Raw genomic sequence first — 13,293 nt, 5'->3', positions numbered from 1 at the left:
CCTGCCAGGTCAATGTAATTCCCTTTTTTACAGCGGGAGAATTGGAGCTGAAATAGACGCTACAGAGCTGGAGCTGGAGCTCTGGGAGGCTGTCCAGCGAAGTGGGTTGATGGTAAATTCTGGACACGCAGCAGGAAGTACACAATTGCGTAAAGCACTTAACGGCCCCAAAGCAAAGTCCAACACCCGCTCGCATAGTTGGCCGGTGTCCAGCAGCACACAGAGCAGAAGCAGCTTGCCAGGGGATTCTACAAAGTCACAAACAGGACTTGTGTATAGAATTACAAGTCTGGAATTCACCTGAAAATCCTGCAGTCCCTAAGACTCGCTGTCGTAAATCACTGGATCCCTCACTCTGCTTAAAACCAAAAGACATGCAACCCAGGTTAATGGTTTATTGAATATTTACAGATAAATTGCAACCAGGTGAAAAACATTGGTAGGATTATTGTAGTAACCTGCAGTTTCATAAGAGTTTATATTTAATGTAGATAATCAAATGAGCAAATTAAATGAATTTGGATATGCAGAAGATGTTAAGAAATAAAGTTAAGGAACCACAGAAAGAGGGGAAAGGAAGTCAGACTTTGAAATGTTAAAATGATTGTAAAAATAATGGAACGTGTAAATTTGAAAAGTATAAATAAAAACTTTTTTTAAAAAATACATGCGACCCAGGTGTCCTGGCTGCAAGCTCCCCTTGAGGAACTTTCAGACAGGAGCTTATTGTGAGATTAGTGCTCCTTGTACATGCAATTTTTTTCACAGCATCTACACAACGTCATTGACATCGAAATGCCACTCCATATTCTCTCCCCCCATTTAATCCAGATTTAATCCCCTCTCTGGAGAAAAATGCAATAAAGTGGTACCTTGGCTTGCATACGTCTTGGTTTACATACGCTTTGGATTACAAACACGTCAAACCTGGAAGTGCGTGTCCCGGTTCACAACCTTTCTTTGGATTACAACCCATTTATTTTGGATTATGAACAAAAAAAATTTGGAGGCCCCATTGGCAAAAGCACGCTGTCAGGGAACTGCCATCAGAGGCAAGAGGAGAGGTAAGACGCTCCGATGATGCAGGGGAGGGAACTAGCAAGGAGAGAGAGAGAGCTTCCGCTGGGGAAGGAAATCCAGGGGACACCAGGGAGGAAGGAGAGGCGGAGAGTACTGCGGAGAGGAGGCTCCGAGACTCTTCCAGTGAAATCAGCGGAGAGAGCACAGGACCTCCGCTTGGCACGCCCACGCTGCGCAGAAGGCTTCTAGGAGGAGACTGGGCGTCAAAGAATTTCTATGTTGGAAGAAGTTTAGGAGACGCCCACTCACGGATTCTGCCAGTGACTAAGACAGTCGCGTTGTAAGGGCTGTCAAACCAGGGAAAGGTTTAGCTATACGACTAGCTTGGAGCAGTTTGCAGTTTACGCACAAGCAACCCCAATTCCCATTACACACACCTTGGGTTATAACCTGTTTTGGTTTACAAACGGACCCCCAGAACAGATTATGGTTGCAATTGTAACCACAGTAATTAAAACCACAGTAATTATTTTTTTTAAATGGTTACCAATGACTTGTTGCTTCAATGACCCATTTGCAAATTAAACCACCATCTATAAGCATCTTTGGTCTAGCGCAGTGACTCCCTTACCACAAGTGGAAAAGAAATGTTTGCGTGCTATTGCTGGGGAGGAGACACAACAGGAAGTACACAAGCATTCAATGCTCCCAAAGCAGATGCCTACAAATGTGGTGTGATGGAGAGGTGAACCAGCTTTTATTTCATACTTCAGTTAGCCTCTTTTCTCACATTATCATAAAGCAGTGATTCCCAAACTATGTGCTATGAGAGTTGCTGAATATGCCATATTCAGAATACGGTCTCAAGTTACAGGGTTTGATCTCCTAAGAATCTCTGCTTCTCAAAGAAGCAAAGTTCAGAGCCTGATTGTGGTGAAGACATACTTCAAAGCATATGGGAGAAGCCTGTTGAAATCCCAGAAGCTGGAGCAGGTGCTGAATAAGATCTCCAGTGTCACTGGTTGGAGCAGGGCTTCCGGGTACTGAATTTACCCATCCCCTTAAGTGGCAGAAGCAGAAAAAAGTACAGTGTGCAAGCCATAAAACAGCACAAGGAATTATGCAAAATCATGTAAATATGTTGAATTTGCGTAAATTATACTGACTGCAGTATTCAGCTCTTTTTGTCACAGAATTTGGGTTACCTCGGTGCAGAATTTTAGGATTGTTTATTTGTTTTGAAAATGATTACAGACACCCCTCCGTGCCAAGTGCACTAAAAAGGTAAAAGGTAAAGGACCCCTGGACAGTTAAGTCCAGTCAAAGGCGACTAGGGTTGTGGCGCTCATCTCGCTTTCAGGCTGAGGGAGCCGGCGTTTGTCCGCAGACAGCTTTCTGGGTCTTATGGCCAGCAGGACTAAACCGCTTCTGGCACAATGGGACACCATGACGGGAGCCAGAGCGCACAGAAAGCCGTTTACCTTCCCGCTGCTGCAGTACTTATTTATCTACTTGCACTGCCATGCTTTCAAACTGCTAGGTTGGCAGGAGCTGGGACAGAGCAACGGGAGCTCACCCCGTTGTGCGGATTTGAACCGCCAACCTCCTGATCGGCAAGCCCAAGAGGCTCAGTGGTTTAGACCACAGCGCCACGCACATCCAATGCACTAGACCAACTTGCATACGCTCTGTTTTTATCAGGGGTAAATGCACTTTCTTTACAAGACATGACATGAACAAGTAAGGTGCATTCGTTTACTTTAGTGGTATCCACCACTGAGGAATATTGTTGTAAACAAAATCTGCCATTATTCCCTTATGGGGGACACAAGAGCCCTTATAGAGTCCTTTGTAGGTTCTCCATCGGTAGGAGAAAATAACAAAGGCCAACCAGAGAATATTGAGAAGCAAAGCAGCTAGTAAGCCTGATCTTTATTGAACTGTTGCAACAGGGTGCTCCCCTCACACACAGGAGAAAGGAGGAGGACCCAGAACAAAGGTGTGCCCGCCCTTATATAAAGGTAAAGGGACCATTGCCCACCCTGGAGTCCAAGACCACCCCCAGAAACCTCATGCATACATCACAGAAGGGGTGTAGCCCAAGACCACCCCCCCGGATACATCATACCTACATCACAGAAAAGGTGGTCTACAACAGAAATTTGAATGTTGTTGTTTCTCCTGTCTGCCATGTTGTCTGATAATGCCTTATCTGATTGCCTTTCCTGGTAGTCTGGCCATTCCTTTGAGATGGTAATCACTTAATACCTGAAACAATAGGAAGGTTCCCCCACCCCCTCCCTCCTTGCAGAGAAACATTTGGTCAGTTTGAGGAGTCAAAATGGTGTCAGGACTGTCTTCCTGTGGTGCTCCAGACATGTGGTTTATATATTTATGTACGTGTTTGCTTGGTACATTTATGAACATTTATTATACATATGAGACCTTAATTTTTTTATTACAAATATGAACTTAAAAGCTGGTGGAAATGTGTGGTTTCCTTGAAACAAGTCCATGCAACATCCAAGACAACTTCTTTTCTGCATAAACATCCACCTTGACATTATATCTGAATGTAACACTTCCAGGGAAAGGTATTGGTCAGAACCATTAGTGCCTGTACAGAACTGTACTGTGGGAACATTATTCACATATTCATATCTTAGCCCTACTCATCTAAGCTTTCAAGAGATGTCACCAGAGGGGTGGGTGGGATTTTGGCAGCCTGGTGCATTCCTCTTTTCCGCCTTGATTTGTGCTGGATCTCCCCCCCCCCCCCACCTTCTCAGAATGAGTTTCAGGTGATACTGCAGGAACAATTGATCCTTTGAGTTCTTCCTGACACCACCCTCACATTTGCCTCCAGCTCCGGGGCAGAGAGGGGAGTGTCTTCCCAGTCAGTCAGCAGAGCTTGGCTGAGGTTGCCAATGTATGAGGGGAAAGGATCTGGGGGAGAGGGGGTAGATCTTTCTAACTGGGCTTGGACAGAGTCTGCATCCCTTATTTCTCCTCGTTTCTTTTTCCACACAGGGCAAGCAAGTGGAACTCATGGCCAACAGAGGTTGTGCGAGCGCCAACAGTCGCAGCAAGTTGGGGCAGGATGGATTTGACTAAACTGTGGCTCCCTGATGCCAGAATTCACAGGAAGTTCAAATATGAATCCCAGGTAACAACGTTCAGAGGCTGAAGTTGTTTAGAACCTCATAACAGAATTGTGAAACCACAAGAGGTAGAAAGTAGCTTAGTTAAAAAGGTAAAGGTAAAGGGACCCCTGACCATTAGGTCCAGTCGTAGCCGACTCTGGGGTTGCAGCACTCATCTTGCTTTATTGGCCAAGGGAGCCGGCGTACAGCTTCCGGGTCATGTGGCCAGCATGACTAAGCCGCTTCTGGCGAACCAGAGCTGTGCACGGAAATGCCGTTTACCTTCCCGCCAAAGCGGTACCTATTTATCTACTTGCACTTTTGATGTGCTTTCAAACTGCTAGGTTGGCAGGAGCAGGGACCGAGCAACGGGAGCTCACCCCGTCGTGAACCATGAACCGCTGACCTTCTGATCGGCAAGTCCTAGGCTCTGTGGTTTAACCCACAGCACCACAAATTAAGCTTCCTTAAAGGTGAATTCTAACAAGACAAACATATTCTGAGGTTTTCCTGTGTTTTCCTCAATATCACACAGCCCTGATGGTTAACAGTTTATATTCACCTGAGTTATTCCAATAAAGAATGTGGAAATCTTCCATTATATATATATATATATATATATATATATATATATATATATATACAAAAATGAATCCCAGGTGATTGAAGCATGATATACAGGCAAGCTTTGAGGTACACACAGCTTGTACAGCTTTTATAGAGAGCTGGTGGTAGTGATTCAAAAACTTGCCATACTGTTTGGCCAGATATGAGTAGTGGGCTGAGGGTACATGCTACAATGGGCACAGACTCTGTCAGATCATCTTCAATTTGTTTTTTAAAAAAACAAAGCGGGTGTTTGTGTATATCAGACCACCTGCATGCTCCACTCACCAATTCCACCCCACCCCCATATCGATCCCCTGCCAACTCCCGGGGGCCCTGGGGGCCCGAGCACCCGCAAAATTCCCCATGAAGGGGCTGGGCAATCACAAATTTCAGTGCCAGGGCAATGCACGCTGCATGGCACCCAAGAACCCTGGCACCCACAGTCAAATGGCCAAGCTAGCACACCTGCCCCCTGCAGTTTCCCCTTCCCACCCCAGGCAACTGCTACTGCTCACTTCCTAACCATATTTTTGAAGCCACATCTCTCTTTTATTATGCAGCCCTGTTTTGCACCTCACTTTAAAATGCCCTCCTGAGATTTACTTTTACTTTACACCCTATAGCAAGCTTCCTCAAACTCAGTCCTCCAGAAGTTTTTGACCTACAACTCCCATGATCCCTAGCTAGCAAAACCAGTGGTCAGGGATGATGGGAATTGTAGTCTCAAAAAACATCTGGAGGGCCGAGTTTGAGGAAGCCTGCCCTATAGAATGCAGCAGAATTAGCTTCCACCAGTTGTGGGGGAGAGTTTCTGCTCTGGGAATGCCTATTGATTAGTAGGAGATATGCTGCCCGGAGCAGTAAGCCTTGAAGAGGCACAACATGTGATCTCTGAGGGCAGGTGACCTTGGCATTGAACATGTTTGGATCATCCAGCCACTCCCAATGTTCAAAATTATGTAGAAATTCAGTAGAATCATCTGGCCTCAGACAAGGCTGTGTGGAAAGAGCCACACCAGAGCTATGCAAAAGCTTTTGACTGTTTGATTGGCTTCTTGCAGCACATTAGTGGTGCCCTATGGGGGAATGTCTGGTACAAGTCTTTGGCTGGCATTTGAGGCCTTGGGCACCATCTTCTGGTTATAATACACATTACATGTTCTCTCACTTTCCTTTTTTCCTAAAAGGTAATAGGACTACCTAATTGGTATACTTATTATTATTTTTCGTCAGTCCTTAACAATTAATTCAAACCAAATAGTTCTCATCTCTCACCATTATTGCATACAATTATTTTTAAACAATTAGATTCTGGGGCTGAATTCAGAAGCTATATGTTTTGTCCTAGAACAGGAGATTGGATTGTTCTCATCCTAAGTATGTGGAGCAGTCTTCTCAAAGCTGGTGCTTTCCAGATGTTTTGGAATACAACATCCCTATACAGTGGTACCTCGGGTTACAGATGCTTCAGGTTACAGACTCCGCTAACCCAGAAATAGTACCTTGGGTTAAGAACTTCGCTTCAGGATGAGAACAGAAATCACGCGGCGGCAGTGGGAGGCCCCATTAGCTAAAGTGATGCTTCAGGTTAAGAACAGTCTCGGGTTAAGAATGGACCTCCGGAACGAATTAAGTACTTAACCTGAGGTACCACTGTATGCTGATGACACAAAGCCCTACTTCTCCTTTACATCCACAGGTGTGGCAGCGGATGGGCTGGACCATTGTCTTGGCTCAACAATGGACTGGATGAGAGCCAACAAACTGAAGCTCAATCCAGATAAGACTGAGGCACTGTTAATCGGTTGTTCCCCAGACCAGATGGCTGGGAAGTGGCCTGCTCTTAATGGGTTTACACTGCCTCTGAAGGAGCAGGTACACAATTTATGGGTACTTCTCAATCCATTGCTGTGACTTGAGGCTCAGGTGGCCTCAATGGCTCAGAGTGCCTTCCATCAGCTTTGGCTGGTGCCCCAGGTACGCCCCTCTTTAGACAGGAATAGGCAAACGTCTGTTGTCTGTGCTCTGGTAACCTCTAGGTTAGATTACTGCAACATGTTATACATTGGACTGACTCTGAAGATGGTTCAGAAACTTCATCTGGTGCAAACTTCAGTGGCCAGGTTGCTCGCAAGACAGACTGAGAATATTACTCCGATCCTGGCCCAACTGCATTGGCTGCCAATTAGTTTTCAGGCCGAATTCAAAGTGCTGGTTTTGATTCATAAAGGCTTAAATGGCTCAGGACCACAATACTTCCAGGACTGCCTCTTCCCATATAAATTGGCCCCGACTCTGTGTTCATCATCTGATGCCCTTCTTCATGCATCTCCTCCCCAAGAGGTCTGGAGGGTGGTAACACAAGAGTGGGCCTTTTCTGCAGTGGCTCCTCATTTGTGGAATATTCTCCCTGGGGAGGTTCGGCAGGTGCATTCATTTTACACCTTTAGGCGCTAGGCGAAAATGTTCCTCTTCAACCTTTGGCTGATTGGCATCTGATGCCCTTTTAAATGTGTTGTTGAAGGGGTGGGGTTATTGGTTTGCTGTTGTTGTTATTTTTACTATGTATCTTGTGGTTTTTATATTGTGATTTTCTGTTGTGGACACCCTGAGATAAATGGGACAAAAACTGAAGTCTCCTTCCCCCCCCCCAGCTGCTAGCTAAAACTGCTCCCCAGTGCACCTACTTTCCATGCTGACAACAAGGCTCATTCGAGGCCAAACGAGCCCATAGGTTCATGAACAAAGATCTGGCGGGGAGGGGGGGGGGAGCTCACATTATCCAAAAGGATGTTGATATGGAACACAACCCTACAGAGAATTCCAAAGGCCTTGCTGGTGTTCGGATTCTTGCTCTGTGTTTGCAGTCATGGGATTGTTGTCTGTCACATGACGGTGTATGTTTTCATTCCACAGTGTGAGAAGTGACGGAGGCAGGATGTTTATGTTACTGTGTTCTGTGAAGTGGGACTATTGTCCTGTTAACGGAGAAATCTGAGGGCTCTCTTGGACAAAAAACAAGGACACCAGCCAAGAATACCAGAGCAAAACAGCAGCCAGTAGGCTTGGTCTTTATTGAAGACTGCCGCAACAGGCCTCCCACCTGCCACAAGGTGGAACAAGATGAAAGCCCTGAACAAAAGAGCCCCCAAACTTTTATTAGCTGCTAATCCCCATGTTACACCCCCCCCGCCGCCGCCGCCGCCGCAAACTACATCACGGTTATATCATGAAAGGGGAGGTCTGGTGGCAGTAATCTGAGCATCCTGGACACTGCCCTCCACCAAAACACCCATCAAGTGTAACAAAAGAGATCTTTCAATTTCTCTGTTTCCCAGCCAAGTTAATCACACCCTTTTGTCTTCATCTGGGTTTCTTATTTCTGGAATGGCTACCTGCCTGGCACTCAGGTATCAGGATGCCAGGGATTATCACTCAGGCAGAGGGGCTGCTGAGTAGCTGAGCTCACATGTCTATATGCATTTCTGAAGTTACCCCTGTGAGCTAGTACATAGATATATCTATCAGTGAATTCTTACATTTGGTATTGTGCAGCAGAGGCCCTTTGAATAGATAGGAAGAAACTGTGATGAAGTGGTTTGTGGGGACAAATCACAAAAGTCACAAAAGTGATTGTGCTGATTTTGGTAGTGGGCTGCATGTGCATGATATCTGCTGGAGGGGCAACCCCCTCCCCCAACCTGTACATAAATTCCTGCAACAGTCCTTTGTTCTTTTTCTTTGCTGTCTGATGAGAAAGAGGAAGGAGCTAAGTCAGAATGCTCCGAGTGTATTATGTGTAAATGAAGTAGCTTAGTGCTTACAACCCCAGTCTAGCTCTGACTGCTGGCCCCGATCCCTGGACCCATAACCATGTTAGGATGGTCACATGTAGGACCCTGGCAGAGACACATGCCCGGCTGGCACGTTCTCTCCCTCCTGGTCTGTCGGTCGTTCGGGAGCTTCAAAAGCTTTCTCCAGCCTGAACATCACAGTGACTGATACCAAGAGGCATCAGTGCATTTAGGATCCTGCAGAGTATTTGCAGTTTGCGTAAAAGACTCAATCCTACACAATATCTGCACAGTGAGAGGAATAGAAACCCAACAGCTGGTGCCCACAAGAGTTAATCATGCTGCTTGGAGCCAGGGAAATGAGACACCCACATACTCTCTTTCTGACAGCAAGAGCCGTTCAACAGATTATCACAAGAGGTTGTGGACTCTCCCTCCTTGGAGGTTTTTGAGCGGAGGTTGGGTGGCCATCTGTCATGTATTATCTTGCTGAAATTTCTGCATTGCAGAGGGTTGAACTAGATGACTCTCTGAGTGCTATCCAACTCTACTGTTCTCGGATTCTATGATCATGCCTGCAAGCAGAATGTCACTTCTCAAGGGCAATGGTTTCCTACCCTTGCCGCATATATATCCCTACCAAAGAGGATAATGCATGTTTTTTGTGGAACTTCTTCATATTGCAGAGGACTGCAGAATTGGCTTTAGGGCATGGGTAGGCAAACTAAGGCCCATGGGCTGGATGCGGCCCAATCGCCTTCTCAATCCGGCCCGCGGACGGTCCGGGAATCAGCGTGTTTTTACATGAGTAGAATGTGTGCTTTTATTTAAAATGCATCTCTGGGTCTACCAGTGATCTACCACAGACGTCCAGTGATCTACTGGTAGATGACGATCTACCTGTTGGATGTGCCTGATATATGCTAAAGAGACCACAGTCTTTTTTGACCTTTATTTTAAAAAAAACAACCCTCAAATTCTGGGTAAGCAATTGGAACCCCTGGAGTCTCAAAGATGAGGGTGTGTGCAGCCATAGAAAGACACTGCAAAGCAGAAACTTTCTGTATTTCTGTATATCTAGAGAGATGGGGTGGAAACAACCATGATGGTGGTTAATACAAGCCAGAGATATGTAAAGGGGTCTTTAAAAAATAAGAATAAAAATTGGATTTTCAGATTAAAATTTTACAGTCACATATGCAACAAACAACATAAACACAAGATTCCAAAGAATCTCCTGGACTTCCCTCCTCCCCTTTGTGGGTCCTATTGTTAATCATTTCCTCCTGCATCTTTTATGATAATCCAGATCTTTTACCTCTCCATTATGTCCAAAATTCACCCTTAAACTACAAGTGTAATTCCAATCCTACTAACAATTTTAAGTGTTTACAATAGTTTTTAAGATATGTTATAAATTTTCCCCATTCATTATTCCAATTTTGGTCTTCCTGATTTCTGATTCTTTCGGTCATTTTTGCTATTTTGGCATAATCCATCAACTTGATCTGCCATTCTTCTCTGGTAGGGACTTTCTCTTCTTTCCATCTCTGGGCCAATAACACCCGCACAGCTGTGGTCACATACATAAATAGTGTTTTCTGCTCTGTTGCGATTTCGGCACGTAGAATTCTGAACAGGAAGGCTTCAGAGCTTTTTAAGAAAATGTTATTTTAAACATTTTTTCAACTCATTATATATCATTTCCCAAAATTCTTTTACTACCTTACATTTCCACCACATATGATAGATGGTGCCTTCTTTTTCCTTATACTTCCAGCATACATTTGACCCCGTTTTACACATTTTTGCTAATTTGCTAGAAGTTAAATACCAATGGTACATCATTTTCATATAGTTTTCTTTCAACATGTAACATGCTGTGAATTTTAAATCCCAATTCCATAACTTAGCAGGGGTCTTAGCAGAATCATGGTTAAGGTCTCATCTATGTCCAAAGAATATGTCAGCTGTAATCACAACAGGGCACCTGAAAAATCTGAGTTGAATGTGTCAGTTCTCACAGCCAGCGTATCCTGGTGTATATATGAGAACCAACATGAACCTAGACTGAATTCATGTGACTGTGCCGCCACAAACACAACTCATGTTTATCTTATTGTCCCAAAGCTAACAGCAACCAACTGCCAGTATCTTTGGCTGCAATGTTTGTAAACGTTGGCCCTAATCTAGCTGTTTGCATGTCTCCCTGGTGAGATCATCAGTAATACCGTATTTCACCGCATAATAGTCACCACTGCATACCAGTCGCACCCTTTGGGGGGGGCCCTAAAATCGGTTCCAAAGCATTCACTGCATAATAGTCTCAGGGGTGTTCTCAATGCGCATTCTCAGTACCAGACAAAGGCGAGAGGGGAGCAGGTGGGTGGGCAAAACTGTCATGAGTGAGGCACAAGAAACTTGGATGGCACCAAAACAGTTAGTAACAAATAATAAGCATAAGTATGTTTGTTAGGGAAGCGGGTGGCGCTGTGGGTAAAACCTCAGCGCCTAGGACTTGCTGATCGTCAGGTCGGCGGTTCGAATCCCCGCGGCAGGGTGCGCTCCCGTTGTTCGGTCCCAGCGCCTGCCAACCTAGCAGTTCGAAAGCACCCCCCGGTGCAAGTAGATAAATAGGGACCGCTTACTAGCGGGAAGGTAAATGGTGTTTCCGTGTGCGGCGCTGGCTCGCCAGATGCAGCTTGTCACGCTGGCCATGTGACCCGGAAGTGTCCTCGGACAGCGCTGGCCCCCGGCCTCTTAAGTGAGATGGGCGCACAACCCCAGAGTCGGACACGACTGGCCCGTACGGGCACGGGTACCTTTACCTTATGTTTGTTAATAAAAATTGTTTCCTCACATAACGGTCATCTCTTGGGCTTTTCACCACATAATAGTACACACACAACTTTTTTAAAAAAGGAAAAGAAAAATCAGGATTAAAAATGTGGTTATTCTGCAGTGAAATGTGGTAATCAGTTCAGGGGTCGCATGGATTGTCAAGACTATCACTGGCGATCTAACCAGAGCTATTGAATGGCCCTATGTCATAGATGCTCTCTTCCAACTCTACAGTTCTATGATTTTATTATTCTCTATATGCGCCACCTTCAGTTCTAGATTGGATCTCTTTTCACACTCGGCCTGAAAGAGGCATACATAGAAACATGCTTCCATCTGTGTGGAACAACATGAGTATTCATACTGGAGAAAGTTATACACAATAGTCATAATGTGTAATGTGAGGAGCGGCTCTTTGGTTGTCAAATTTTCTAGTTCCAGAGATCTATTTCCTTCTAGGCTGTAGAGGATTCTGGGAAATGTTCTAGTCTCTACACTCTAAGACAACTTCCCACAGCAGGGAAAGATCAATAGCGCTGAGCCTGCTGTCTTTCAGGGAAGCTTCTGAGGAGCGCTGGGATTCCCCATCACTGGGCGAGATTAAAGGGAGCTTTTAAATCAATACTTATTTAAAGAAAATGGCCCTACTTTGGTATGCCTGTCATGTTTGTCTTCGTGAAGAAGAAGAAGAAGAAGAAGAAGAAGAAGAAGAAGAAGAAGAAGAAGAAGAAGAAGAAGAAGAATAATAATTTATTATTTATACCCCGCCCATCTAGCTGGGCTTCCCCAGCCACTCTGGGCGGCTTCCAAAAGAATATTAAAATACTATAATACATCAAACATTAAAAGCTTCCCGAAACAGGGCTGCCTTCAGATGTCTTCTAAAAGCCTGGTAGTTGTTGTTCTTTTTGACATCTGGTGGGAGGGTGTTCCACAGGGAAGGCGCCACTACCGAGAAGGCCCTCTGCCTGGTTCCCTGTAACTTGGCTTCTCGCAGTGAGGGAACCGCCAGAAGGCCCTTGGAGCTGGACCTCAGTGTCTGGGTAGAACGATGGGGGTGGAGACGCTCCTTCAGATATACTGGACCAAGGCCATTTAGGGCTTTAAAGGTCAGCACCAACACTTTGAATTGTGCTCGGAAACGTACTGGGAGAATTACCAAAGAAGGTTTTGGCATTGCTTACAATGGTGCAAATTCTCATCTATTTTAATGATTTCCAGAACTTTCCCGAGGTAGTTGTGATAACCTTTTTCTTCTAACTGAATCTCCCCCTTGATTTAAAATAATTGTACTCTTATTAATTGTACCCTTAATAATTGTACCCTTAGTCATGCTGGCCACATGACCCGGAAGCTGTAGGCTGGCTCCCTCGGCCAATAAAGCAAGATGAGCACCGCAACCCCAGAGTCGGTCACAACTGGACCTTATGGTCAGGGGTCCCTTTACCTTACCCTTATTAAGTATGACCAATCTCAAAATGGTGGCTGCCATGGGCGCCACTTCTCTGCTGGTGTTCCTCAGAATTGCCCCCCTGCGTCCATTCACGGAGAGCATCAGTTCCTGCTGACATTACAAAGCTTTTTTGTGCCTAAAAGCAGTTGGCCTCATATGGCCCAATGTCCAAGAGGTGGCAAGGGGCAGCTTGCTTGTGCCAGTTTTGAGAGAAGTTGAGCTTGTTTGAACTTGGAGCCATGAGTGAGCTGTTGTGTGGCACAACTAGGCAAAATGCAGCCCACTAGCCATTCATGGCAGACCAGCTAGGGCTCCATAAGCCTCCAGATTTTGCTGCCTGCCTGGGACTGCAAAAGCAGGGAGCTTATCAAGCACCTGGCTGGCCAAAACCCAAGCCTTTTCCATCTTATCTTATCCCTAGCTAGAGCATCCA

Source organism: Podarcis liolepis, assembly GCF_965112155.1.
Source record: "Podarcis liolepis genome assembly, chromosome: 17".
NCBI lineage: Eukaryota > Metazoa > Chordata > Lepidosauria > Squamata > Lacertidae > Podarcis > Podarcis liolepis.
Note: the sequence above shows the minus strand (reverse complement) of the source record.